Source organism: Lathamus discolor, chromosome 7, assembly GCF_037157495.1.
Source record: "Lathamus discolor isolate bLatDis1 chromosome 7, bLatDis1.hap1, whole genome shotgun sequence".
Classification (NCBI taxonomy): Eukaryota; Metazoa; Chordata; class Aves; order Psittaciformes; family Psittacidae; genus Lathamus; species Lathamus discolor.
Genome location: NC_088890.1, coordinates 6,325,190 through 6,353,141, shown reverse-complemented (window position 1 = coordinate 6,353,141; position 27,952 = coordinate 6,325,190). Strand labels below are relative to the sequence as shown.

Sequence of the window (27,952 nt, the reverse complement as noted above, 5' to 3'; positions counted from 1 at the left end):
GTCACCAGTAGCTGCTATTGCCTGATAACTCTTCAGGCTTATAGGTTTTGGTGAGAAATCTGTTCAACCCTGTTCTCTGCTTCCCTAGTAGTAGTCTGCATTTCCGTTAGAGAGCAGAGTTAGGAGAAACACACTTGCTCTGTGCTAGAATTTTAAGGCAGTTTATCCTGCATCAGGAAAGAAAAAAAAAAATCAGTGTGAAAGTAATTTGTTATTTGTTTTGTTGGAACACTTTTTTTTTTTTTTTTCCAACCCTTTGTAGGTAAACTTGCTTATGCTCTCTGGCTGTTCCCTTCACCTTCCCTCCTTCAAAAGGAAAAAGGCATATTAGCCCTAAAATCAAGTTCCAGGTTATAAATTGGTGATATTATTTTGGAAGGCTCAGGAGCTGGTCTGTGGGCCAGCAATAGGGACCTAATGGTGCTTTTGGTTTTAAGGTGCCTTTTTTACAGTAGAGGTTCTAGATTTGAGGCTCATTGGCAGCCTGTTGTGTTAAAGGTTCAGCTTCAGTCAGGGATAAACAAGGATTGTTTGAAAGTGGCCTTTCAAAACTTCCCTATTGACTTTTTGTTCTAAATATACTGTATTTCTTACATAGACTTACAGGATTAACTCCTCCACTATAAAATGTGCCTCTAGCCATGTACCTTTTAACTACCATAATAGCAAGGAAGCCTGTCTGATGAATTTAGTGGCAGGAAGCAAAGTAAACATCTGAAGGATGTAATAAAGAGGTTCAGGTGGGTAGGACATGGCAACATACCAGAGGAAGGACTTGACAGCAGCTACATTTCTGGTCCTGTAGCTCCAGTGCTGTCCTTACTAGACATAATGCAATGAGCTGTTTGTGTTAACTGCTTATGGAGTTGAGGGAGGTGTAGAAGTGCAGATGTGTGGCCTGGAACAACTGACTGTCCCCCAGCTATGGGGGTATTACTGCAAAGGGGAGGATACATGGAGAGAATCTTTCTTTTTCCCACTGCTCACACTACAGCTGGTTTCATGTACAGGTCAAACTGAAGAACTCCAGCTCACTGTGGGGATATTAGTAGAGAATATTGGGTTGGGATTTTCAGACGCTTCATTAAATCTTTTAAGAACTTCAAGACCTTGGGTAAGGGGGGAAAATGCAAAATGATTCAAGTGTTGCTCTAGAGAGAGATGAATGAAGTTGGAAAGGAATTGTACAAATATTTATTGCATGCTGGCAACAGATTTTAGACCAGCCCATTACAGCTGGGAGGAGGGAATGGCACTGGTTTTGTTAAGCAAAGTTTAGGGGCAAAAAAACAGAAGAGGCTTGGGTGATGTTTGGAGAGAGGAACAAAACCAAGGCCAGCAAATCTGCTTGTAAACGATAAGGAGCTGGAGAGTAGCAGAGGTGGTGCTGGAGGGTTTGTGTTGCTTTCCTGGTCATTAGAAGTGCATTATCATCTCTGTGGCTGCTCCTGCCTGGGGCATGCAGAGAGCTCTCTTGAAAGATGGGCTCAACATGGGAGGAAAGGAGTGCACTTTGTCTTGGGTTTTTAAATATTACAGCATCAGACTTCTGCATGTCTGGCCCTCCCCTGAAAGGGGGAAGGGCTGCTCTTTGAAGGCTCCTCTCATTTCTAGTGTTTACAGGCATTTATCCTCTGCTTTCTGTGCTGAGCTTGTTAGCTGTGAATGGATTAGGAATGTAGGAGCTGTAGGATGGGTAGATACTGGTTTTGATTGCCTGTAGTGGGTATTTTTTGTTTGTTTTTGTTTTTCTTCTTTATTGAAGAAGTGGGTAATGTATTTTGGGGCTGGAGATAGGTTTGCTCTGACCTTTGACAGCAGGATACCGGATGCCTTGGCAGTGACATTAGCTAAGTGGCCTGGGGAGGAAGGGAATGCTTGTGTTCCTTTAGTACCTTCAGAGGGTCAGATAGGTTTTCTTGTGGTAGTGCAAGGGAGTCACTTCTCACCTCCTCTTCAGACGGAGCAGAGGTTAGCAGTCTTGCTTACATTGCCTGCAGCCTTGCTGATAAATATTTGTATTTTTGATGTTTTGGAAGCTGAGTGCAGGAAGATCAAAACTCATGCTTGTCAGCCCTTGGGGTGAGTGAGAACTGTCTGCTTCCCACATGGCATCCGTGGGATTGCTTCACGTTGCTCTGTGCTTGGGCAGTGCCTTGTCTGTCCCTAGAAGAGGCTCTGGGCTCTTGGGAGCTCTCCATGGGAGCTGGGCATGAAGGAGCATAACTGTCAGCTGAGCAAAAGCAGGACCCGGTGATCAGGAAGGATGGAGTTTGTTCTTGGCTCCATCTAGCATTGGCCCCCTGGCTTTGGTGTCTTAGTGTGATGGCCAGGTATGAGAGAGCATGGCAGAGCTTCATGTGTTTGATGCCGGTGGTCAGCAGCGGACTGTCCCCACTTCACCGTACGATGGCAGACCAGATCCTGCCTGCTACTTCCCGTGCCAGCTGCTAGTGCTGAATCTGTCCCACTTGACACCTGCTTCCAGCAAGGCTGGAGGGGGGGCTGTCCCAGAGAAACACCAATCACCTTCTCTCTGAACCTACTGTGGGAGTTTTTGGCATGCCTCTGAGTGGGACAAAGATTTAAAATCCGTACCCTATCCTATGCGGAGAATATTCAGGAGGCTTTCATCTTTGGAGAATGCACTGGGTTCTCTAGATGAAAGAGCTATTATTTACCTATCAACAACATAATCCCCCCCTTCCTACAGATTGCAGGCAAGCTCCCCAGGCAAACAGCACTGTAATTAAGAACAAATATTTACTATGAAGGACTAGCTGAGGCCTGGCTGGGCAAGCAGCCATGAGCCTTGTCTGAACTTGTCTTCTGTTTGTTCCCCTTTGAAAGCAGGGAGTCAAAGTCTTTTGTCAGAGGAGTGTTTGTGAGGCATAAGATGGTGGGTTGAGCCTCCGAAGCAGCCAGGAGCCATCAGGCTGTTTGTTCCAAGCGTAGGAAATCCCTTCCAAACAGAGTTACTTGCATCTAGAGGCACTTCACTTCTCTGTTATGGGTTCCTCTCAGGTAGATCTGCAGGTGAGGGTGGGTGCAGAGATAGATCTGCATGTGGGGACTGCAGCTGGTGCCATGCTATAGGCAAGTCTGTGGAAATACTTGTCTGCTCTAAAATCATGAATTAATTTAGGCTTTGTTTGCATCTACTTTCCCTTTTGATTTCTGTTGCAATTCCAGCATTTACTTCCCAGGACTCCAGTCCTGATGTTTAGATGCAAGGCATCTTGGCTGCTGGAGAAAGCATGTCCTTACAAAGTTGTTGGGGCTGTTGCACAGCTCAAACTTGCAGCCTACTCACCTGCCTTGTGCCACTCTAGTCACAGCAAGGAGGGTGACCGGGATCTTGCTCACCTTCTGGCAAGGCTCAGCAAGCTGAAATTTAATAAATAAGTCAATTGTGAGTAATCGAAACAATTGCAAGGATGTGGTGTGTGGTTCAACCAGCTATCACTGCTGTGGTAATGCAACAAGGCATGTGATTAGACTGGGAAATTGCTGTAGCAATACCAAGATTTACAGCATGAGTCCCACAGAAGGAGCAGACATGGGAGACATACACAGAGCTTGCAAAAGGACTGAGTGAAGTGTCTAAATAAGGCCAGCACCAGCTTCCAGTATGCTGAGGAAGCCATGGAAGTGACTGGAGAGGTGCATTGCAGCATGCTGGGGGTGTGTGTGCTATAAACTCAGAGTTAGAACTTAGTTTTGAGGAATATGTCACCAGCTGGTCTGATTTAAGGGGTTTTTTTTGGTTTCTTTCTCCTTGTTGTAGGTATGGTTGTGCCTTCTCAACAGGGCTTACGGGTGCTGATGCTTCTCATGGGCTGAGCCTGAAGCTCTCATCTGTGAAAGCTGCTTTATGTAATAGACACCTGGTTTGTTTTTTTTAAACTAAACTCCCACTGCTCCCAGAAAGAAAGGTTTATTTGAGTCTTTACTCTGCACACTGTGCCTCTTTTTGTTTGGGAGCTTAGATACAACACCAGGGAGAAGGCAGGCTTTACCTAGTACAGCTGGTACCTAACACAGCCTGGTACCTACTCTGGGAGGCCTGGGAAGAGGGAATGCTCTCAGCTGTGAGCTAGGAAGTCATGAAGAGGAAAGAAATGAGCTAGAGAGCCTGAGTGGGCTTGACGTTAGTGCTTCTTAAGAAGGTAAGAACAGTTTAAGCAGTGCCTCAGGCTGGGGCTTTGTCAGTGCCCACCTCCTGCTCCAGCCCATTAGATGTATGCAGGGACACAGGCTGTGCACAGCCGCTCCAGCTCTTGAATGTGACACATATGTTAACACTGGTGAACCCCAACTAAACCCATAGCTCAAGTGAACAAAACTTGCCGACTGTTTTTTACATTAAACCCACACCATCCTGGTTAATGAGTGTGTGTGCTTTTTAGCTTCAGTGTTCAAACTAATGCCAGAAAAGCTGTCAGGTTTCTGGTTTGGCTTCAGCAAAGTTGTTGTCCATTCCAGTGTGTCTCGTGCAGGGCTGTAGGAGGGGAGCGCTGCTTTTGTCATCTTTGCCAGCAGTCAGACATGGAGCCTCCCTCTGCCAAGCCTGCGAGAGTTGTACTTGGTTGTCAGAGGGAGGATGTGAGTAAAGCTGCCTGGAAGATGTGCTGTGCTTTTTGAAAGAAGAGCAGGCATTGAAGTTCTGGTCAGAGAAAACATAGTCTGGCAACTTGGGGAATTGTTCCTGCCTCTTTTTTGTTGATTTCTGCTACTGCTGCTCTTTCATGGTCACACTTGCTCCTTGGCAGGTTGAGAGACACTTGTATTTGGCATACTCCATCCTGAAAAGGTGAGTTTGGCTAAAGAGTGTACCTGCAAGAATTTCTCTGATGAGGCCTTGGCTGCCTTGGCTAGTGTAAGATCCCAAAGCTAGATAAGCTACTAGACAGAGGTTGTGCAGAGACCTCCATCATCTTGGTGCCACAAGCAGTTACTAGGACTGGGGAGACTGTTTTAAAATTGTGTTTAGAATTTCAGTGAGTCTGTTCCTGGGACTATGTATACAATGGAGAATTCCCTCATTTCTTTAAACTTACTGTGTTAAAGAGTTGGTTGCTGAAATGTTTCCTATTTCTGCTCTTCTCTGTCAGCTTAGAGACAAGCTTAATGATTATCCCTTGAAAAGTAAAGAACTGAAGATACTCTTTTCTATCTGAGGTTACAAAGAGACTTTAACACCTCATCTCCAGGGACTATCAACTATGTTGTCTTTTCTGACAGTTATCATACAAATAGACAAGGTATGTCCTAGCACTTCAGGTACACAGGACATTCTTGGGTGGACCATGGGAAAGGAACCTGAGGAAACTCTGAGGATCCCTGGAGAGGTGAGTGGGACAAGCAAGTTGCTGCAGCCTGCAGTCTTACACAGAGCTGGTGAGGAAGAGTTAACTCTGAGCTGAGCTGAGTAGCAGAGGGTGATTGGCTGAACACTGGAAATCCTCTCTTCATGCCAGGTGTAACAAGGATCATCTGGTAAAAATGTGCGTCTGCCTGAGACACAGATCTGCCTTAGACATGCATTAGCACGAATGGAGTTTGCTGTCTGCTGGAGGAGCCAGGTCCTCAGTTGAGCAAAGCCTAACGGAAATTGGAACCAGTCCAGAATGTCTGGATGGCATATGATATTTACTGAAGTATGGCATTGCTTGTGTAAGCAGCACACCCTTCTCCCTCACTCTGGAAACCATCTGGGCTTCATGTGCAAGCGGTTAAAAACCAGAGCAGGAGAGCATCTGATGCTCTATGGCTTTTGTGATGTGTTTCCTACTTGGCCCCCTCCATGGGTGTCTCTGCATTTGCAGGCATGGGAGTCTCAGCCATGCCCCAATGTCATCTTAACAACCCGCTGAGGGTCGTCTTCCCTTTCTCTGCAGTGGTTATGAACAGAGTAGGGCTGTATGAGGAGTTCGTGTAGGGCTTTACTGACAGAGCAAAGGGCAAACTCTCTTGCCCAGGCCAGGGCACAATCTGTGCTGGCCAGACCTTCCTCCATTTCTAGCTGTGTCTACAGCCAATAGCTCAGTTGACTCTACTGATTTTTATACCAGCTGGAGTCAAAGCTCCTGGGAATGAGGAAGGGATATTTGGCATGTCTGTGCAGTTGCATAGCAAGTGTTTTTAACAAAGGGAGCTGAGCACCCTCAGGAGTGGCTTGGGACTGGGCAAGGTTCGCTGTCCTTCGCATAGCCAGCCTGAGAAAGGATTTGTCCAGTTGCTTTGTTGTAAGGGCAAGAGGGACCAGGGGAGTACAGAGGATTCTCCCCTGCCTGCCTGAAATGATGCAAGTTTGGCTGTGCTTTTCATTAGCTTCTGGGATGGGGTTTAGTTAGAGGTAGCACCTCTGGGGTGGGGTTAAGGTTTCCTCCACTGTTTTCATGGCTTTCCTTGTAGCTTCCTTTCTGTCTGTGTATGCACACTCTGTGGGTTTTGTTTCTTAAAGGGAGAGTCATATGACAGCCCCAGCATCTCTGATCTTTCTGGCAAACTGATCCCTCTTCCTTCCTGAGCTTGATAAACAGTCCAAGAAATGGTGCCTGTGTGTGTGCATGTACGCCTTTGAGACCTGCAGCTTGCTTCTCCAGTGCTTGGTGTGGTTTTTCTGTCCTTCCGGCATGGTTTCTGGTGCTTCTCTGCTTTGCCTTCCCATCTCTCCTCCTGCTGTGGTTTACCTGCTGCTGTTTGACATGAAGATGTAGGTGATACGGCCATTTCTGAGAACTTTGACCTGTGCTCTCCAGCCTCACACCCTGATGGCACATGATTTAGGGTGGTTGGGGTTTCAGGAGCCCTTGACAAGATGTTGCAGTGCTTTCTGAAACCATCCTGTTCTTTGAGTGGTGGCAGTTTCTTTCTGCAGCATAGATGCTGTGGCTTGCAGGCTACCCAGATGCCCAGTGCAGGCAGATCCTGTTGGAAGAGGAAAGCTGCCTCTGTGTCTCTCTGCAAACACTGAGAATTTTTCCCTGACTCCAGCTGTCTTTGGCCTAATGTGGCTAAAATACAGAGAGGCATTAAAACAGCCTCTCTTGCTTCCAGCCTGTCCTGGGTTTACCAGGAGCTGTTTTCCTCCTCCTCATGTCCCAGCAATTGGACAGTGTAGCTCTCTGCCCAGGCTGGAAGTCAAAACACAGAGCTAAGAAGGAGCAAAACGGCTCCTGGTAAACCCAGGACACAGCCCCAGCATCTTGTGCTTTAGTGGCTGGATCTGGCTCCATCTTTGTAACTGCTCTTGGAAAGTGAAAACACCCATTAAATGGAGACACCCATCAAGGCCTGGGGGGTCTGGAGGTTGAGCTTTGCACCTCTGCTCTGAGAGGGTCTCATGGGCTGGGACTTCCTAAAGCCCTTTGGAGCTGTGCAGTCTTTCGAGCCGAGAGGGGTGCTTTTTCCTCATTTCCTGAAATAATGCATACATTTGAGTCTCATTCTCCTTTCTAGATCATTGCCAGATCTGAGTTCCCAGAACCAGCTGGACTAGCCTTGTATTGTGTCTTCAGCTCTTCCAGCTGAGTGTTCCTTTGCTTGAGTGAACTGATAACTTGAGAAGTGACTTGTGTTTGTCCCCATCCTCCAGTGTAGGAGGAAGCTTCCCACTTCTGTGTTCTCTTCCTTGGTCTCTCAGAGTCTTGGGTTGATCTGTCAGCTTGGCATTCGGTAGCAGCATTTAAACAAGTCAATTCAGTACTAAGGTACCTTCTCTCCCCCCTCCCTTCCTTTATGCTACTTTGGCAGATTGCCTTGCGTGATTGATTGCATTTTGATTAATCTCTGGTATTTAATCTCCTCCGTGGAGAAAGATGGGAAGGAGAAATGGTGTTGCTGCCCCAAGGTAGGAATCAAGAGCTGTAGAGTGTTATTTCATTCAAAAAGTCCTCTAATAACACAGAGGACGTGTTGTGCTGTAGTGAAAGGCAGCTTTGAGAGATCATGTCATCTGCCTTCACCTGGCGTTGTGCTGCCTCTGGCTGTAGGACTGTAATCAAAATACCATCTTGGATACTGCAGCTCAACTGATGGTAGCTGCTTCAACCGATTCCATCTCTGTGTTCTAGAGGAAGACCTTCTGTCCTCCTTCCCCATCCTGGTCAGATGGCATCCAGGAAACTTGGTGTCCTGATGAGTTCTTTTTTTGCAGGGAGGTGACCTTGTGAAGGAAGCTGTCAGCTTTGTAGCAAGAGGAGGTGGGTGGGCTAAGGATGTTGGAACACGAGAGTGATGGGAGAGAGCAGATGAAATGATGGGCCTCATCTCTCAGCCAGAAGGATTGTCGCGGTCAAAGGATTGGAACATGGATGAGCAGCTGTGAGGCAGAGGCTGGAAAGAGCTTTTTCTATTAGTGCTGAATAATGTTTGATCCATTGGCCGCCTGTCTCTAGCTGTGTGCTGTCCTATGGGATGTCCAGCAGCTGTGCCCTCTTGTCCTTCCTCTTCCTCCAGCCCTGGGACCTTACACTGGGTTGATATCTCTTAAGGCTGAGCTGCCTCTTAAGGGACTGAGGACCCTGACTGATGATGCGCTTTGAGCTTTAAAACAGTGGGGTTTAGCCTCTTACCTCTAGAGAAGTGTTTCTGGTTCTGGTTTGCCACCACAAGAGAGGTGGGGGTACCAAGACTTCCTTGGGCCAGCGTTGAGTGAAAGAGTAGGGATCAGAGCCTTGATACAGATTGAGTTCTCCCAGATGAGACTTTCTGTGTCCCTTCGTGTTGTCTGTGTCCTTTGGAAGAAAGGGAGTAGGATGAGAGCATCTGGATGTGTTATTTTCTTCTGGGCCGTATCTCTCCAAGGTCATCCATTTGCAATTGCATCCATATGGCTGGTGCCTCTGCCTAGCTGAGCACTTGGAAGCCCACTAGGAGACAGACCTCATATGACTGCAAAGATGTTATATGGCCATCTGAAATGCCACTCTTTACCAGGACAGGGCCTACAGGGGCAGATCTCTGAATGGAGCCAAGTCAGATTTAATTTCTTCTGACTACTGCTGCCCCAGTCCAGCTTGCATATCAAAGGCTTTCAGAGAACAGGGTCCTGTGATCCTGTTTTGCTCTAAGCACTTGTTCCTGTTTGCTGGGAGTGTCTGATCTCTTCAGGGAATAGTGCAAGGGGGTAGTGAGTGTCCTTGCCTTGGCTGTGGCTATGTTTCCTCCTGAAGCTCAGTCCAATCTTCACTGTCCTAGTGCTTCGAAGGAAGCGAACTGCGGCTTTATTTATGTGACATGGGTGGGGCTGCAATAAAAAGAGATGAAGAAGCCCTCGCTAACAGCAATGGCTTTTGTTTTTCACCAGCAATACTGCAAGCCTGCTTTCACTAAAAAACAAATGCTGAATGGTCAGCTGCCATTCCATCTTGGGCTCTGGCTCTGTTCTTGTCTGGAGAGCAGAGCAGAATCAGGCCCTTTCCCCGCTGCAGGTCCAGGCAGTGGGAGTGATATGATGCTCTTCCCAGGAATTGCCATTGAATGAGGCATGTGTGTTAACTGCAGTAGGTCGGGCACTCCATGTGTTCTCAGAGTAAGACCCCCTCCTCTTTCCAGATGGTGAAACATCTCTGAAGAGTTCTCACTTTGGATAGGCTTTTTTCTTTAGCTGCTTGGCTTTTGTCCAGGGGAGTCTGTGTGGCTTTATGGGAAAGGATTTTTGGTTGAGCAGTAATGGGGTTGTGCACATTTGAACATGTGTATCCAGAGGATCCTTCAGCTTGGGGAGGGGGAAAATCGCACTGGTGACAGCAAATGTTTGTGCATATGCATTGACTGCACTTACCTGTAAAGTTATAATCCTTACTCAGTTAAAGCTTCTGATATTATATTATCTGTCTGTTATTGTCTGTGCTCTGCAAGGCTCTGTTAAGCCTGTTGCCACCTCCCTGCTTCCCTGCTGCATACTTGTCTTTATCATATTGTGCCTTACACCCAGGTGGAAAGTGGCTGCATCACTGGGCCTTGCTGCCCAGCTGTGCTGGTGGGAAATAAGTGATTTCCTTGGGCTCTGGTGGCTGATAGCGGTGGCTGAGGACCCACACCTTCCCTTTGGGGTCCATAAAGGAGGATGATTTTTCAGTGGCTCCCTGAAAGGATGTGTATCTGTATCTGCAGGAAGATAGACTAGATCTGGCTTCTAGGAGAGTTCTTCTAAATGGATGTGAGGAAGACGAGATAAGGAGAGAGGAAGAGCTCTGAGAATTAAAAAATGAGGGTCACATAAGACTGGTGATATTAATCTAGGTTTGAAATTAAAGGTGTTTACTATTTACTGTGCTACTGAGACATGGAAAATGTTCCTGTAAGGTCAGAGTGAGATCAAGTTGCTTGGTGGAGAGAGTCCTGTTGGTTTTTGAAGAGGCCTGGCTATGAAATGGTGCTGTCTGTGCTAACAGTGCTTTGACCTGGTGTCCTGGGAAGTCCTCCTTGCTGTGTGTCTCTGCTTGCACTCTGTGATTCTCAGGTTTGTTTGATGTCTTGAAAGCCTTTTATCTCTGCAGGTAGAGGAAATGCTATATCAGTACGAAAATACTGCCTCGAGTGCCATGGACTGAAGTGTGGAAAGATGTACTCCTGTCTGGGGAACATGGCTTTGGAGGTGCCTGTGTCTTTTAAAGGGATGTGTTGCTGATGGGGCCTTTGTTCCAGCTGCAGTGTAATGATCTTGGGAGATAGCATTAGAATTAGCATCAGTGTTTGTGTCCTGCAGATGAACGTGGCTAATGCTGAAGCATGACTTACCAAAAGTTAGTAGCTCTGACAGCTGCGTTCCTAGCTGAAAGAAGACAGGGTTTGCATTCTTCAGGGGTAAAGAGGCGAGGGGAGAATAGCAGGCTTGGAAATGCCAGAGTGGGGACAAGCTTTCCTTTCTTTTGGTCAGGAGGACAGAGGAAGCAAGGCTTTTTGGTACATGTACAAGGGGTGGTAAGGAGACCATTGGTATGTCTTTCTTTTTTTCTTCCTTACTGGAATGTGTTCTGTTGCAGCTGAACATAATATGTAGAGCCACAAAGCCTGCTGGAGGCTCCTTTCTGGAGAGGAGAGACATTGTGTGGCTTCAGGTCATATTCCAGCTCTACCCTAAAGCCTGCCTTGTGACCTTCAGGAAACCTGCTGTTCCTTGTGTGTGCCTCAGGTCTTGACATGTCTCTCCTTAGCTGGATCAGTTCTGTCCCTGGCAACATCTTCTCTTGCTTAGTGTCAGTGCTGTGGCCCTCATCCTGAGCTCAATTATGCTTATGAGGTGATAAGAACTCAAGCCTTTATGGCAGCTAAAGTTTCCAAAGGGTCTGAGCTTCATCTCATCTGTTTCAGGGAGGCACATCTGGGGGAGGAAGATGTCAGGAAAAGTTTTGGCAAGATGGAGCAGCATGATGTTTATTTTTCTTTTATTCAGAGCTTTGGTGGCCAGGCAAGGCCTGAGTGCTGCTGTTATTTCTCTGTGAGCTTCTTTCACTGGAAACTCGAGCCCTCTTCTCTCCTTTACCTTGGATAAATGACTGCTGTCTCAAGAGCTGCAGGAATGCCTGCATGGAAAGCATTCCCTTCCTTCAGACTCGCCGGGCACACAGGGCTGGTTTACAGCTTGCTGGTATGTGCTGGTTGTTCAGAGAGCTGGCCAGGCACTGCCTCCTTGGCACGAGCAGAGGGAAGCCAGGCTCTGGGGCACAGAAGAAGTAAAAGAGAAGGGATTTCCATGGCAGATGAATGCAGCTGACATGCCTGTGCTGGCTGGCATTGCAGAGGTGTTGAGTGGGTCCCAAGCTGCAGGAAGACAATCTGCTCAGCCTCCTAACTATGCTGCTTTTGTTTGGGCCTCTTCAAACACTCCTCAGCACCTGTGCCTCAGAACAGCTCTTGGACTCAAGTAACTCGAGGAGGAAAATGTAACATGCCACAAGTTTGAGGCCACAGTGCAAATTAGTGGCATGGTTTGTGATACCCCCAGAATATAATTTTGCCATCTATGCTTGGCCACTGCTGGGTACCACTGATTTTCTGGTGACATACTTTAAAGGGGAAAAAAACATTTTTATATCCCATTCAGCATCAGCCTTTTCTCCTTGGATACAACCATTTATAGTGGGAGGGCTTTCAGAAGGAATGGGGAGCTGCCAGTGGTGGGAATGCCTACAGGAGAAAAAGCAGCGTGTGGAAACATGTTGGAAACAGGGGTGGTAATGTGGATGGCAGCAAGGTGCCCAGGAGGGTGCCTGGGTGCTCAGACCTCTCACTGTGACTCCAGCAACCTTTGGCAGAATTGGAGAGACAAAGTGCAGAGTGATTGTAATCTACAACCCTTGTTGGAGTGTCAGAAAGAGGACTTGTCCAGCATCGAAGTGTTTTCAAATGGCACAGCTCTTAGGTGTTTCTGGAAAAGATGATGGGTTTTCCTCTTGCCCTGGCATTATCAAAGCAGGATCTTCTTGCCTTGATGATGTAAATGAGTTGTGCTGAATGGCACTGCAATTAGTGCCGCAGGCTGCTTGGCTTTCTGCAGCAAAGAGCCCCCTCAGCCTTCAAAGTGGTAGAGAGGTGCTTTGGGACATGGTGGGGAAGGCTTTGCAGTAAGACCTGAGTTTTTCTTCAGCAGCCCCCTACCCACTGTGGTTTGGAGATGTATGCAGGTGCTGTGGCAGTGATTGAGGCTATATGGGTGCTCAGACCTGGCTCTCCTTCACTTGCCCCCTGGTGTTGGGGTGTGGGCTTGGGGCAAGTCTTTGTGGGTTGGTGAATTTAGCTCAGACATGAGGGAGAAACAAGCTCACCCATTTCTGCCTCTTTGCAGGGCCCTGCTCCGACAGACGGTGTGTGTCCAAGCTCTGGAGTGCTGGTGCTGCTCCAAGGCTGCCAGCCTTGCAGAGAAAGGAGATGGTTTTGTTTAGTATGCTTATATGAAGAAAAAAGTCTGTCAAAACAGGGGCTTGGGAAGGGGGGGGGGGAAGAGCAGGAAGTCTTCCTGTTAGCATTTATTAGAAGGGAAATGGATGTTTCATGTTCATGGGCCCTGCTGAATGTGCAGTGCTCAGGAACGGTGGTGTGGTGAAAGCCTCCTGACTTCTGAAGTAAGGGGTGCAAATGTGATCTGGAATAAGCAAGAAAGGACTAAATATAGAATGCACTGGCTCCCATCCTGCCATGGCAGCACTGCCCTCACTGCGCTTCTGGAGGCAGCAAGTTCTGCCTATTGTTCCGGTCACATTCCTGTGTCCCACGATGGGGCCTCTGTGATGGAATAAAATGAAGAGAAACAGATGGGAAAACAATAACCCAAGGAACAGGCCCTGAGCTTTTCTGGAAGCTTCCAAAACCCCATAAATCCCCAAATGCATTTGTGCTGGATTAGGGAACTGAAGCAAAGCAAGGGCCAAGTACATGCCTTGCTGTATCCCATGTGCTTTTGTACAGAGACTGTTCTCTGGGGAGGGCTTTACCTTGCAACATGTTATTGTAATGGTAGCTCTTCTTCCTTAATGTTTTAATTCTGGCAACTTTGCCAGCTGTCCGTTCTCTGCACTCCCTACCCTTTTTGTCTTTCAGGCCTGGATAAAGTGACTGCATGAGGAGCGAGCCCATCTCTCCATCCTCCTCATGTACAACTGAGCTGGCTGCAAGCAAAACATAGTAGGACCTTTGCAAGGCACTGGTGCAGTGCCTCTGAGTTGCTGGTAAGTGCTCTATAGAAAGGAATAACCATTAGTGACTGTGAGCCTCTTGGAAGGAGGGAGGGACTGACTTGAGGACTGAGCAGGGAAGACGACCTGCCAGAGTTAGCATGTTTGGTGACTGTGAAGGTGTCAAAATAATTTGAAGTCCTGATCCAGCCACAGTTTGCTTTTTGTTTGTGTTTGAAGTCAGTCTATAATTGTTACCTAAAGTATCTCTTGATTGTGTGTGCAAAACTCTGGGTCAGCAGCGGGAGGATGGATGATTCTGGGGGTGAATGAATGAAGTTTGGTGCTTTCTGGAGAACTCTGCTTTACTTTGCAAAAAGCAAACACCTTGTTTGCTCACCTACCTGTCTGTGGATTGGCTTTGCTCATACTCTGCAAACATCTACAACTGTTTCCTTCCCTAACAGCTTATTTGCTGCTGTCTTTTTGGGATGAAGCAGTTTCCCAGGGGATCAGACCAATTTTGCAGCTGGCCCAGGGGAAGAGTGAGACTGTGCTGTGGGGAGAAGGGAACAGAATGGGGTTGAAATGAAATAAGAGCCTTAGTTTGAACCAGCTGTCTTGTGAAACCTCATCTTTAGGATCTGAAGCAGGAAGAACTGCACACGCTGAAGCTGTGCTGCTGTAGCTGTGGTGTTACAGCATGGGAGCTGAATCGTTTAAAGCCAGATAGGGATCTATACACCAGTGATTTTTATCCTTGTTAAAATTCCTCTTTTCTCCTCCTGCATATATTCCCCAAGCATACATTCTTTCAGTCACCCTTCTTCCTGATAAGTCTGCTCTTTCCTACCACTGCTCCCTGTTAAACAGCTGTTGTTGCTCTGAATGGAGAGATCTGTCTCTGTGTAAGGAAAGAAATGGTGAAACTATTCATGTGCTGAAGGGGCTTGATCCAGAGCTGCTGAAACCAATGTCCTGTTAAATAATGGGCTTTGAATTAGGTTTGGTGTTATTCAGGCAGTTGCATTTGCAGGATGCAGGTTTTCTGTTGTGTGGCTGGTCACTGTACTAGGGGGTATTTTGTACAGATAGATGGGTACTCTGAGATTGTAGTTACATAGTTACATGTAGATTAATAGTTTTATTAACTTTGTTGTTCGTTGCATTTGAGTTGGAGATTTTTTTTTCATTGAATGATGGAGTGTTTATGCCTTTGGTTCTTTGTGTACATGAAATCACATAACCACCAAGTTGCTGGTGAAAAGCAAACCTGAAATGGACACAAAATGCTGTGTTGTACACAGGAAAGCACATTGCTTCCTTTGACCAAGTGTTCTGCTGCCAAAGTCATTTCATATCCTGCATCACCCGCTGTGCTAGAGCACTCTGATGCCCCTGATGTGCTCTTGTGTCACTGCTTCTACAGCTGGGTATAAAGAGCATACCTAACAGAGTTTATTTCAACAGCAGGGCCAGTCAAGTGCCACTGGCTCATGCTCCAGTTCATGTGTTTGCTTGTGCCACCTTGGAGGACTGTTCTCAGAAAGCACACAAGGTCAGAGAACTGCTCCTGCCAGCCCCGTGGTGCTACAGGAAATGAATCTTCCTGTTTTGTTACCCACCTCGGTTCTGTTTAGGGCGAGCCCTGCTTCCTGCTGAGAGCTGAACAAGGGACTGATAGAGGTACATTTCATGAGGGGACATGAAATATGTCCTTCTTTCTTTCGGCTTGGAGCCACTGAGAGCCTTTTTATGCCATCTGAATGGGATGTGGGAGGAAGCAGGGGAGGAGGAAAAAGACTCCAGGCTGATTTTTCTCTTTTAGAATCTGATTCCCATTCCTGTTGTCTCAGGGGAGAGTGGTTTACACCACCAGCCCATGACCTTTTCTCAAATGCAAAGTAAATATTTTCTCAACAGACTAACCATTGTGAAAGAAACAGTAAAAGGCAGGGACATGGCAGGTATCTTTAGATATCTTGTGTCTAGTACCATGAACTGGGGTGAATAACACCAGTGAAGCCAGCAGGAAGAGACCTCTCTGCCTTTTAGAGGGGCAACTGTGCAGTTGCACAGAGATGGGGAGAGCAGAGTCTGGTTGCAATGGGGAACAAGGAAAGAAAAGTCAGGGTCTCCAGTAGGTGTGAGCTTATCTAGCTCAGAGGTTAAGGAAGGAGAGAATCTTCCTGTTTGTCTCGCCTCACTCCGGAGGTACCAGCTAAAGCATTTTTATGTGTGTAGGCAGGAGTCACTTTGCAGTTACTATGAAAAGGAAAAAAACCCAAACAAGCACATAGTAGGGCATAAACAGTTGAATCCTCAGTTAATGAGCTGAACACATGGAAGAAAAATGTTTGGGCTGGACTGAAGTATTGAATTCCATTTGGGTGGCATGGCATTAAGTAATGCCACACTGCAGTGTTTTGTTTTGAAAACAAACCAGAGTTGTTTAATCCCTTCTTAACGTTGAAGCTATTCTGTAATTTGCAATTGGAAAGTGCAGCTTGGGGGAGCTGATTGCATTTCTCAGTGCCTGTTCTGTGCTACACACAACCCTGGTTGGGCTTTTTGTGCTGATGCTGTGAGAGCTGGTGGCAAGGTCTGCCTTATGGAGGCAAGAGAACTGATGGATTGATTTCACAAACAAAACGTGAGTGTAAACGGAACTACCTTCATGTTCAGAGCCCTACAGACCCCTTGGTCCTCAGGAATATAGTGGCTGGAGGGAGCTGTTAGGTCTCATTGCTGTTACAGACATGGAATCTTGGCTAGGAGATCCTGGGAGTGATCGTGTGAAAGCAGGAACCCACCTAAATGTGCTTGTGTTGTATTACATATGTGGTCTGACTTGCAGGAAGAAGGAAAACTTGCTCCTCTTGTGATTTTTAGGTAGTATTAAAACTTGCTATAGTTCTTCCCGTTATTGAAATCATAGAATCATAGAATGGTTTGGATTAGAAGGGACCTTAAAGATCATGGAGTGGTATCAGACAACAGTAGTACCAAGTCCTCTTCCATGCAGTTCTGAAGTAGATTCTTTGAGAATGCTTTTGACTTTGAAATGGACAATCTCATTTCCCTTGAGCTTCATACCATCTCAGAACTAGTTTATCTTGCAGCAGGAAGGATTCTTGCTGTAGTCCCTCAAGGCCTCATTGTGCTTGTCCCTGTGCAATCACAGTGCTTAGCTGGAGGCAGTCACTTTTTGGAAGGAGTAGTCAAAGCAGTGACTTGCCCAAGGGCACAGAGGTGCCTGGGGAGGCAGCCTGAGAGCAGAACATACCTTTCCTGCTGCTGAGGCCAAGGGGTCCACCATGAGCCAGCTTCCTCCCTGCTTCCCGCTCGAGCTTAAGCCTGACCTCATGCTAGTATTGATGCCTCTGTGATTTCTACTTGCAGCCTGGGAATTACCAAGTTTGTGTTGCTTTAGCAGTCATTTAGCTCCTGCAACACAGAAGAGATAGAAAAGCTGAGGCTTGACTTGTTCTGTTTATCACTCTAAGCACCTCAGGTGCAGGTGGCTGTAATGCTGTAGCAGGTGCAGCATCGTTTCAGCTTTGAGAGATGGGGACTCCACCTTAGCATTATCAAATCCTGCTGTAAACCAGCACAGTGCTACAAGCAGGTTTTCTGCTGGAGAATGCTTTTGTTTACTTTTGGCAAGAGAGTGACCCTTAATGTTACCTTCAATATCATATTGATGCATGTTTAGCTTTCAAAATAGTAGCTACTATCCAGTCCATTCTGTGCTTTCCCGTGTAGCAAACTAATCTCTTGCGTGTATGGCTGGAAAAGCAGCAGTGAATGACTTCACCAGATAGAGAGCAATGGCAAATCCAGCTCATGATGTGTGTTAGCAATATGAATAGTTTACCCCTTTCTCTTGCCCCTTGTCTCTCCTGACAAGAGTAATGGAAAGTTAAAAGAATTATTTAATGTATAATAGATATTCAAAGAAACACTTCTTCCTGTAAAGTGTATGCCTGGGTATCGACACCATAAGGAAGAGGATTTTGTCTTTAACTCCTGAATGATGGGAACTCATAATGTAGTAAATTACACCAATATAAAAGTTAATGTACTTGGCTTTAACACAGATATTTTACTTTTACTATGACTGTTGAAAGTGACATCCATCACAGTGACATGCACCCAAAAAGGAAAAAAAATAAAGCCTGATATAGTTGTGTCTAATAACCCCAATTACAGAGCTCTCCTAATGCCTTTTTTATAACAATTTTGCAGCTCTGTATTATCTCCTATTAATGTAATTTCTCTCCTATCTATAAATTTCTCAGGATTGCCTCTTCCCTTCCACTTTCCATAATCACCATTTATTATCCACATGCTTCCCATAAAACAAGGCTGTAGGTGACAAAGAGAGATTGATGCTGACCTAGATACAGGCCCACCCCCAGCTTTTTTCCTTCCTTCTTTCCCCTCAGCAACAATGTGCTTGTTAGTGTTGAGGAGGCTTTAGTAAAAGGTTCACCTTCTCTCAGCAATTGGAGCTGAAAATAGTCTCATTAGCTGAAACTTTGCTTTATCAGCAAAGGAGCTCTTGGGAAGAGGTGCTGGAATGGACTCAAGATGTAAATAAACACGAGGAAACTCCATCCTGCTGCCCTGTCAGCTCCAGGACTAAGTTGGAACTTCATGGCAGCACACCGTCAATGCTTTTTGTTTGTGTCTCTCTGGAGAAGGAGGCTTCTTCATGCTCACTGCTTAGAGGAACTGTGTACCTGGTGATGATTTCGTTCACATAGTTTTAGGGGTATATTTTAATGTTCCAGAATTGAGCCTTTTCCGTAGGCAGCTGAATACTCTGCAGGCCTTGCCAGGCTGCAGCATTTCTGAGTGCTTCTGGGGTATTTGAGGGGGAGCAGCCCTTTCTGGAAGGGGACAGGTATAAAGCAGTCCCTGGCTCTGTAGGATAATCTGCACTGGGTTGCAGCCAGCTTTGCTGTGGCTCTTTCCAAACTGCTGTGTGCAGTTCTGTGTATTTCACTGGAGTCTGCTGGGGCTTCCGAGCACAGTCGGCTCATTTCTGCCTGTCCAGGCTTCAAGAAGCACAGCAGAATGCATTTGCCCTCTCTGCATCACCCCCTGAGCCAAGGGCCCTGCCAAGCAGGATATGTGTGACATCTGTGGAAATCAGGGGCAGCTGCGCAGGTTGAGGATCCCTATGAGTGGTCAGGTAGTGCCCAAGGAGAAGGGAAAACTATTTCTCAGGAGCTGGGAATGCTTAGTTTTCTCCTCTGTTCTCCTCTTGCTAGGAAAACTTGGTCCTATTGGCCAGCACTGGTAAAGGGGCAGTAGGTTTCTGCAGCTCCAGATTGCTCACCCTTTGCCAGCCTTTGCCTTTTCTCTGCTAGGAGACTCTTCTTCTGTGTAGCAAAGGTTATCTCATTATGTCCTGTCCAAAGGGAAATGCAGCTCATAGAGTCATTATTTCTGCCATCCTCCCTGCCCTTTTTGTTACCATGTTAGCGTACTCAGAATTAACCACAAAGCCTTCTTGGTTTCTTTTCCTCCTTCCTCCCAGTTCTTGCAGTTGTACTGTGCCGAGCAACTGAGGCATGTTTGAAACAAAGCTCTGTCTGTTTCTACCTACTTTGAGTTGAGTTTAACTCTTCCCTTTGTTGAAAACTGAAGAGAAATGTCCAGAAAACAGAAACAGTCATGGGAGAGAGTGGGTAGCAGGCTCTTCGCATCTCCTTCCCTGGTCGGACTACAGTATGATCCCTGCACAAAGACCTGGTTTTGGGGAAGACCTTTGGAAGCCATACCTAATGAGGATGTCCAGGCTGCTGGCATGGACTGCCCATGTAGTGCTGCAGGGGAAGGCATGTGGCTCCTACATTACAGCTCTATTTATCCTACCAGATTTTGGCAGAGTATTTGTGGTTCTTTCAGGGATTTTTCTGTAGTGTACATGTGTTGATTTCTTAGTACCCTCACTTTGTTTTTATACTTAAATAGCAATGAAAAAAAAGTCAATAAAGATTAACTCTGAGCCTGCTTTGGTAATGGGCAGTGTTTTGGTTAGTGAGGGAAAACCTTATACTGAATGCCATGTTATTAATGAACCATTGGTTTGAGTGTCTCACTGCTGCCCTGAAATGTTTATACGACCAGTGTGTAAAGCCTTTGTATGGTAAATATGTCCAGCAACATAAGGGATGTAGTAGCATTTCTGAAGACCCCTCAGTGGCCACCAGTCTGAACATCATCAAGAGCTAACAAGTTTTGATTCAGTTTAGCTGGGGTATTCTCAGAAAAGGCTTGTTTCCTCCACTGTTTTTCCTGTCTCTGCCAATAGCAGTGGTGGGAGAGCATGGAGCACCTGAAGAGATTACTGGTGATTATCTGTGATCCATGAGGCTGATCCTAGGGTTGCACCTTTGCTGGGGAATTGTATATGACTTTGGCTGTGCAGGGGCTCATAATGGCCATCTCAGGGCTGTGAAGGCTGCAGATGCTTCTGTCAAACTGTGGCTCTTCAGAGCAGGAAACTCTCTCTTCCTCCTCCACAAGAGGCCAGGAAACCAGCAGAGGAAGAGAAGTCAGCGTTCACAGACAAGGATCAGCAGGAGTAGATGGGCTGGGAGGTGGCTGGGCTGTCCGTGTTCTTCTGCTCATTTTAACCAGAGCTGCATCAGCTCACTGACCCTCAGGCTGCAGCTAGAGGGGTATGCTGGAAAGAGCCCCCTGTCTGGCTCAGCCCATCATGACTGTGAGGGCCCATGCTGCCAGCTGCTGTTTGGGCAAGGAAGGATCTCTCCATGCAACAGGACACTGAACAAAGGAAGGAAGTGGCTGCCTGGACTTCCCAAGCAGTTACTTGGGCTGTATGACAGCAGCAGAGAATATGTCATTGTGAGACTTGCATGTTCGATATGGCCTCTCCTCGATCTGCCATGTGGGCTCAGAATTCCAGGCAGGAAGAGTAGTTGCTGTGCAGCCAGATGGTTTTGGATATTTTGTGGAGCACCTGAGAAGCAAGTACTTATGGTGACAAATGAGCTGTCAGTTGTCCCTTCTGCTCGGTGAAGTAGTTCAATAGACTTTTGCTCAGGTCTTTGGTACCTAGATGATGTGTGCTAACATATTACCTGTTACCTGTCTGAGTTCTTGAGGTGCCTGCTGAAGCTTGTGTGGTGGGCATGTAGGTGTATTAGTGGAAGATTGAGAGTTTGGGTGTATTTTCAGGATCCCCTGCACCTGGGAGGAACAGCTTTGCTGCAAACTCCAAGGTACCCCTTCCTCTTCTACAGTGTCTGCTGACAGTGGCCCACTTGCACGGGATGGTGGGAGGGATGTGACTACAGAGAAGTCCATGTATTTGTCTGCTGGGAGCACCCACAGCTCTGCAGAAGCATTTTCAATAGCTACCAGTAAGTATGTCTTAAGATTATGATTTCTTGGATCAGACACTGTACAGCTCATACCTTATGGAGCCTTAATGAATGGAAATGGCATCTGGAAAGGCTGTAAACCTGGCTGTACTGAGCAGATGGCACTGAAGGTAAAAAGCAGATTTAAAGACTATTATTTTAAGCCATGGCTTGATTTGGAAGTGTTGAAACTTGTATGATGGGCATGTAGGTGTATTAAGGGAGGGTTGACCAGAGTTTCGATACTGTTGGAGAATCCCTTGCCTGTGTAAAGAACAGCTCTGCTGCCTCTCCTGCCACAGAGGACTTTTTTCAGGAGCACTAAATTAGGAGCTCCTACCAAGCTGGAGGTTTTATGGCAGTTGCTGTATTGGGAAGAAAGACTAAATAATGCCCTTGGAGCTTCAGAAACAAAAGGTTCAGTGATGCCACAGCTTCCTATGTGTTTGTTCTGAAATCTGTGCCCAGTGCTGGAGCACATGGAACTGTCTGTTCAGTTCCTCACTCATGGACAGCAAGGTTTAGCTCCTTCCCTTTGTGCAAGTCTCCTCTTGTTTCCTGTACCCATTTGTGACCTTCTTGGGAGGGCTGAAGCCCCAGGGTTTTCCCTTGAGGGATGATTGCTCATCCTTGAATAAGATGTTTACTCTTGCCTGTAATTGCATGGGGCTTTAGCAGCGCCAAACCCTAACTGTGCTTCCTTCCCATCTTAACTGCTTTCATGTAGAGACATGGGTGTGTGAATTGCTTGGGGAAGTTCAAGTTGTGGCATGATAAGGACCCATCCCCAGGCACTTTCCCAATCTAGTTTGTCAGGAGCAGGTTCTACTTCTTGTTGTCCATTCATTGCAATCCTTGGTGTACATTAGGGTCTCCAGGGCCTTCCTCCACTGCCCTGCCCACCTCTGGCCCACAGCACATTTGAGAACCTGTTACTGGATTTAGAATCAGGTCAGGCATCCTTTATTCAGCTTTGGGAAAACGGGGAAGTTTGCAGCAATGGAAGGGAAAGGACATGGGTCCTTTCCACTATTTACTTTGCTTATTGGAAAACAAAACCATTTACCAGGCTGCTTTCAGAAAGCAGCAATCCCTGAGCTTGGTTTTCATTAAAAAAGTACTCATTGTTTTTCCTCTGAGGATTTAGTGGCATTTTTCAAAATCTTCTGTGCACAGTAATTGTATGGTTTTTTTAATCAACTTTTGTTCTGACTTTGTGACCACAGTAAAGTTTAGGAAACTATTATTTGTTATGGGTTAAAAAGTATTCCATGAATCTGATTGCTTTCCTTGATTACTGGAGCATACTGTGCTGCTTCTCCCAGTTGCAAAACAGCATTGTAAATGCTGCTTTCAGACTCTGTGGGATGTTCCCAGACTGGCTTGAAGAGCTAGCGTCTCCATCATCTACTGCGCAGCTCTGGTGCTGGGACCCTGACAGAGAAAGTTAAGAATAGATGTGATGCCACAGGGAGAGAGAGAAGGTGGTATCTAAGCCCCTTCTGCCTTCAAGGTCCATCTCCTTCCTCTCATTTCCCCAGAAATGGAAATGTTTGCTTCAGGTGTTGTAGTTTTGCCTTCATCGGAGCTCATTGTTGGTCAGAAGCTAAGGAGTAAATTGCTCTCCAGCTGCCTGCTTCAGAACTGAAAAATAAGGTCTCCAGGTGGCAATTGTAAAAATCCTTCTGCAACGAGAGCCCTAATACATTATATTAGCAGTCTCCATAGGCTGTTCAGTGGTGTTCAAGGGTGGGGGTACAGTGGAGAGAAAGTTTCCCCTTGAAAGATGATTCTTGGAAAATCTGTGCTTGCTTTGTAGACAGGGAGTTAATCTTTGGGGGCACCAGAGAAGATCAGGAGATGGGGAGGTGACCTGCAGTGAGAATAGATGTCTAGTGTTTGCTGTAGCCTGATCTCCAGCTCCCTGAAAGCATGTGAGCAGAAAGTCAGGGGAATACCTACAGGTCAGGCATCCTGAGGGTGCTGTGTCCCCTCAGTACAGACCCAGTGAAGCTACTCACATACTGCGTCAATGTAGATCATGTATGTTCACGAGGAGGGGAAATACCTCTTAGGTGGAAGAGGCTGCTTAGCTTCCAGGCTTGATTTGCTGCTGAGATGGGGAGAAGATAGCTCTCTTCTAGGAGCTGAACCGTGGTGTCAGGTCACTTATCAGCCTTCAGGTAATGATGGCTGTAGGGCAATATTTACTGCAGCTAAATCCGAGCTCTGGACTGTGAGTGTACACAGCACCCATCTTGTTAACAGACAGCTGAGCTGACAGCATGACACTGTCTTTTGCTAGAGAAGCCCTCAGGTACCCTCTGAGGCACCAGAGAGATGGTCAGGTTAGGTTAACAAAATAACCTCTGCCTGGTTTTTTTTTTTTTCATCCTTTCCCAGAGGGGCTGTTGCCTTTCCATTCTCCCAGGACACATAGTGGCATTTCATTCCTCTGAGTTCAGCTGACTGTGGCCTTAACCTACCGGAGAACATGAATTCCTCACTGCTTTACAGTGAGACTGGAGGGGTTTTTAAGAACATGCCGTAATCCATCTGTGGTTGTGGTTTGTAAGGCAGAAGTGATCAAGTAAAATCTATATCCGTATATAATCCATAGCAGCCTTCCAGTATCTGAAGGGGGCCTAGAAGGATGCCGGAGAGGGACTCTTCGTTAGGGGCTGTAGCAATAGGACAAGGGGCAATGGGTTTAAACAGGTGAAGTTCGGGTTATATACAAGGAAGAAGTTCTTTACTGTGAAGGTGGTGAGGTCCTGGAACAGGCTGCCCAAAGAAGTGGGGAATGCTTCATCCCTGGTAGTGTTAAAGGCCATTTTGAACAGAGCCTTGGGCGACATGGTCTAATGTGAGGCATCCCTGCCCATAGCAGGGAAGTTGGAACTAGATGATCTTAAGGTCCTTCCCAGCCCAAACCATTCTGTGATTCTGTGATGCATCATACAGGAGGGAACTGTGAGCTACTGTTAATGCTAGCAGAGGAGCAAATGGCTTTGTGAGATGGAAGACTATAGAGAAGAGAGCCTAAATGTATGTGACTGTTTCCAGTTTGTCCCTGCAATGGATGTCTGAAGGCACAAAATTGTTTCAAAAATCCAGCCTTATTTTCAGTTTATAGCCTGAACCTTCATAACTACCTGTATAAATACTGCACAAAGTATCCTGACTGTTCTCATGCAGGTGAAACTGCTGCAGCCAGGGTAATTGCTTGCAAATATTGTGTTCAACAGCAAGGGACAAATCAGGTTTGCTCTGTACCTCCTGCATTTCACTCAGCCACTGGGAGCAGCTTGAGTCAGCTTTGCTTCATCTCTCTCACACCCTTAACCTAAAGCTGCATGGTTTATATTACTAGTGTAACTGGTTGGGAATCCTTGGAGATGACTGTTTGTCAGTAAATGCTGCATTATGTAGATGATGACTTTTAATAGAGAAATGTAAATTTTGGTTAAAATTTTTGTGGCTGCCACTTATACCCACAGACACCTGCTACCCCTAGCACAGCCCAGACCAGACGCTCAAGCTAAGATGTGAAAGCTCCTACCTCCAGATCCAGTTCCACAGATCTTCAGCCTCTTTCCCTCTCAGCTTTGGACTGTTGGCTCTTCTTGAATACACATGTGGGGTTGTGTGTGCTCTAAGTTGTGGGAGCCCCTTTTATTGTTTGGGTTTTTTTTAAAGGTTTGAATTTATGCCACACCAAATCTTAAATAATCCATCTCTGAAATATACTGCAAAAGGGCAAATATTTTTCTCTGGATTACTTTTAATTCATGACTGAGGCAGAAGGAATCCTTCCAAGAGATTAAGCAGGAAAAATGGTATCTGCCCTTGGATTGTGAAAGTTTCTGCCTCTGAGGGGGCTGTTTGAGACCGCTCTCAAACCCTGCCCCCTGTTGCAACTTGCAGTGTGGCAAAATGCTTCTTGCTGTAGTTGTGTGGCTGCTTGTGGGAGCCAGGCCTGGAGAGCTCCATGGGCTTTTGGAGCTGATCTAGCAATTGGTAACCAGTGCACAAAATCATGGCATGAAGTGAAACACCTCAGCAATCTGGGATTGGGACTGGTGAAGTATGGGTCTGCTTTAAAGTTTGCTAACATGGGCAACTGAAAGCAGCAGTTTGCTTCAGTTCCTGCATCTACATTTGGGTAAGGCTTCTGGTTGACAGGAGTGAGCCCAGCTGGTCTCAAGAGTGAAATCTTGCCTGGTTTATCTGTAGGAGGTAAGAAAGAGCTGCATGCACCAGTTTTACATTTTTGTTGAGAAATAAGTCTTTCACCTCCAAAATAGAAAAGCTCTCTTGTGTTTTTGTGTGAACACCCGCAAATTGGAAAGGCTAAATCTCTTGCTTCTGCTGTCCCCAGTGCAATTTGTAGGGGGCTGCCTTAGCTTGTCTGTGTCCCCAGCTTCACATAAGAGCTGTGTTTGCAAAGCTCTTCGTGTCTGACCAGCTGAGCTCTGATTTGAATTTATGCACAGAGATTCTGAAGTTGAGGCAGAACACCCAGGAGAGTTCGTTTGATTTTGGTTTTTCTTCTTAAGGGGGACTGCAAGTCCAGGCTGCCAGAATCAGTTGGACTGACTTGTATATCTTCTGTCCTGAAGCCAGCTGACAGTTTTAAACCATCTTTAAATTGAACCTTTGTGGTTAAGATTTACTGGGAGCTTCTTTATAAATGAAATGCAAAATGTGGTGCTCCCCACATGGAAGACAAGTTCTTGAAATTGGCTTCCTGTGCACTGACAGAAACGTGGGGCTTTCAGGTATGTATTTATGTGTGTGCGCTGCTGAGCCCTGCTGCGCTGATAGACACTTCCACATGGCCCTTCTCACAAAGAAGAGATATCTTGGTGTTTGAAGGCAGATCCTGTGAGCCTTGTAGATTTATAGGACCGAGGACCCTGAAGTGGGTGAATGGGACAGGTACCTATAAATATAATGAGCTAGTCTTGCAGGCAGAATAGCTACATCCAGCTTTATAAATAACAGAAGCTTTTTAAGTTTCATAGGAGGTCTGGCAGTCTTACAAATGAATGTGCTGCTAGTTGTCTGAGACCAGACATCAGAAAGCTGTCCATGAGTGCTATTGGCCCACTGTCTCTGTTTCTCTCTCTCTTGGTGGGGGTGAGGTTTTATTGCTGGTTTTGGTTACTGAAACACAGCCCCTGCCTGCCCTGCAATCTTTCCCTGTTGCTTGCTTAGAGATGAATGATTCATCAGGCTCAACCTGATAAAATTGTGCAAGCCACTCACCAAAGTTAATCAGACCAAAAGGAAAGAGAGGAGGGAAGGGAAAAACAAAAACAAAACTCCCAGAGCTAGTTCTAATTTCCGAACCTCCCTTGGGAATTTGAAAATGCATAGATAATGTTCTCAGCCCAGATTCTGCATCCTCCTTGAGCCTTCATTGAGAAATCCAAGAGCAACCCAGGCAATGGGTTTTGAAGTGCAACTTCCGATGTTGCAATGCAGAGGAACATGATTCAACAGGCCCCTGCCTGAGGCCGACGTCTCAGTCATGGCGCCTGGTTTGTTAATAGCACTGGGGAGCAGGCGGCTGTGGTTGCAACCTGCTAATCACTTCCACTCGGATTTGTTGTGTCACCCCAGCAAGGATTGAGGTGAGGGGGCCGAGGAGCTGCTGACATGAATCATGCGCTGTTCTGCCGTGTAATTAGGAAAGAGCCCTGTGGTTCTCAGTGCACTGGTGAGATTTCTCAGGCCTGAAACATAATTAAGACTGCCACCCACTTCAGCAGTGAATTAGCATCAGCCTTGCGGAGCCTGAAGGAGGCTGAGCACTTGCTGGAGGCTAGGTTGCTTGGCAGCAGGGGGAATTGGGGTTTGGCCAGACAGGGCAAGGCTGATAGCTAGGTCACTGCCATAGTGGGGAGGACAGTTCTAGGAGGAGGAAGAGTGGCAGCTGGGAGGGTAGAGTGCCTAGGAGTGCTCTGTCTGTGTGAAGGCCATCACTCCCTATTTGTTGTGTGGCTGCAATAGTCCTGCTTACATCCACCATGTGACTAAACGAGACAGAGTTGCGCAGTTGGTTGCAATGGGGTGTGCCTCTCCCCTGCCTGTTTGCTGTGATGCTCAGGGGGTTCCCAGGGTGCTGCTTCCACATCTGCAGCTGAAGAATATCCTTTAGTTTTTCCCAGCAGGTTGCAGCAGTCTAGTTGGCAATGGGGTACTGTGCAGGACTCGCTGGCTTCAAGCCCAGCGTGGCCACAGGCCACTCTTGGCCACCTGTGCTGCTGAGGACTTAGCAAGAGGATAACCATTACAGTCACTTTTTATGCCAGTCCATCTTGTTGTTCATTGCATCCTTGGTGCTTTTGGCTTCAGGAACTACACGGAACTCTGAGAGGGTATGAGGAAATGTGTTAAACCCAAAACCTTCACACTACCAATGGCCTCATTCCAGAATTAAAAGACTAAATAGTGTGAATACTTCAAGGGATTTCATCAAACTGTCCTGTGATTCTTCCTTTCTAGCCTGAGTCCATATTGCAATAGAGAGGCATTCCCTTTACCCTCTCACATTTTAGGTTAATTTTGGGTTAGTTCAGTTTTGGTATATTTGGTATTTAACAATATTGTATGAAAACTTCTCCACATGATTTGAATTTGGAATTACATTAGTGTGATACCGTCAGGAGAAAACCACAAACCAGACCCTCAGCTGCTGTGAATCAGCAGCAATCCATTGATTTCAGCAGGGCAGAACTGATGTATTCCAGCCAAGGATCTGGCCCTCCCTGCTTAAAAGGAAACCCCATTTCCTCACACTGGCTACTGAAACATAGCATATCAAGATGGGATGTGTCTAAACCACCTCCTTTTACTTTTTACCACTTGTGTCTTTTTGTTTGTATTTTCCATTACTCCTATTTTTTTTGCTGGGGCACTGAA

The 27,952-nt window shown here is 46.5% G+C and overlaps 1 long non-coding RNA gene across 2 annotated transcripts in view; it reads left to right on the top strand.

The window, feature by feature from the left end:
• The window catches only part of LOC136018408 (uncharacterized), a 288,221-nt gene that overhangs the window by 248 nt on the left and 260,021 nt on the right, over positions 1-27,952 (top strand). Inside the window, exons 2-4 of one of the 2 annotated variants that reach the window (XR_010614396.1) lie at positions 11,405-11,599; positions 12,797-12,815; positions 13,549-13,676. This is a non-coding gene — a long non-coding RNA (uncharacterized LOC136018408). The remainder of the gene's footprint in view (positions 1-11,404; positions 11,600-12,796; positions 12,816-13,548; positions 13,677-27,952) is intronic. The other variant, XR_010614398.1, reaches the window with a different exon arrangement.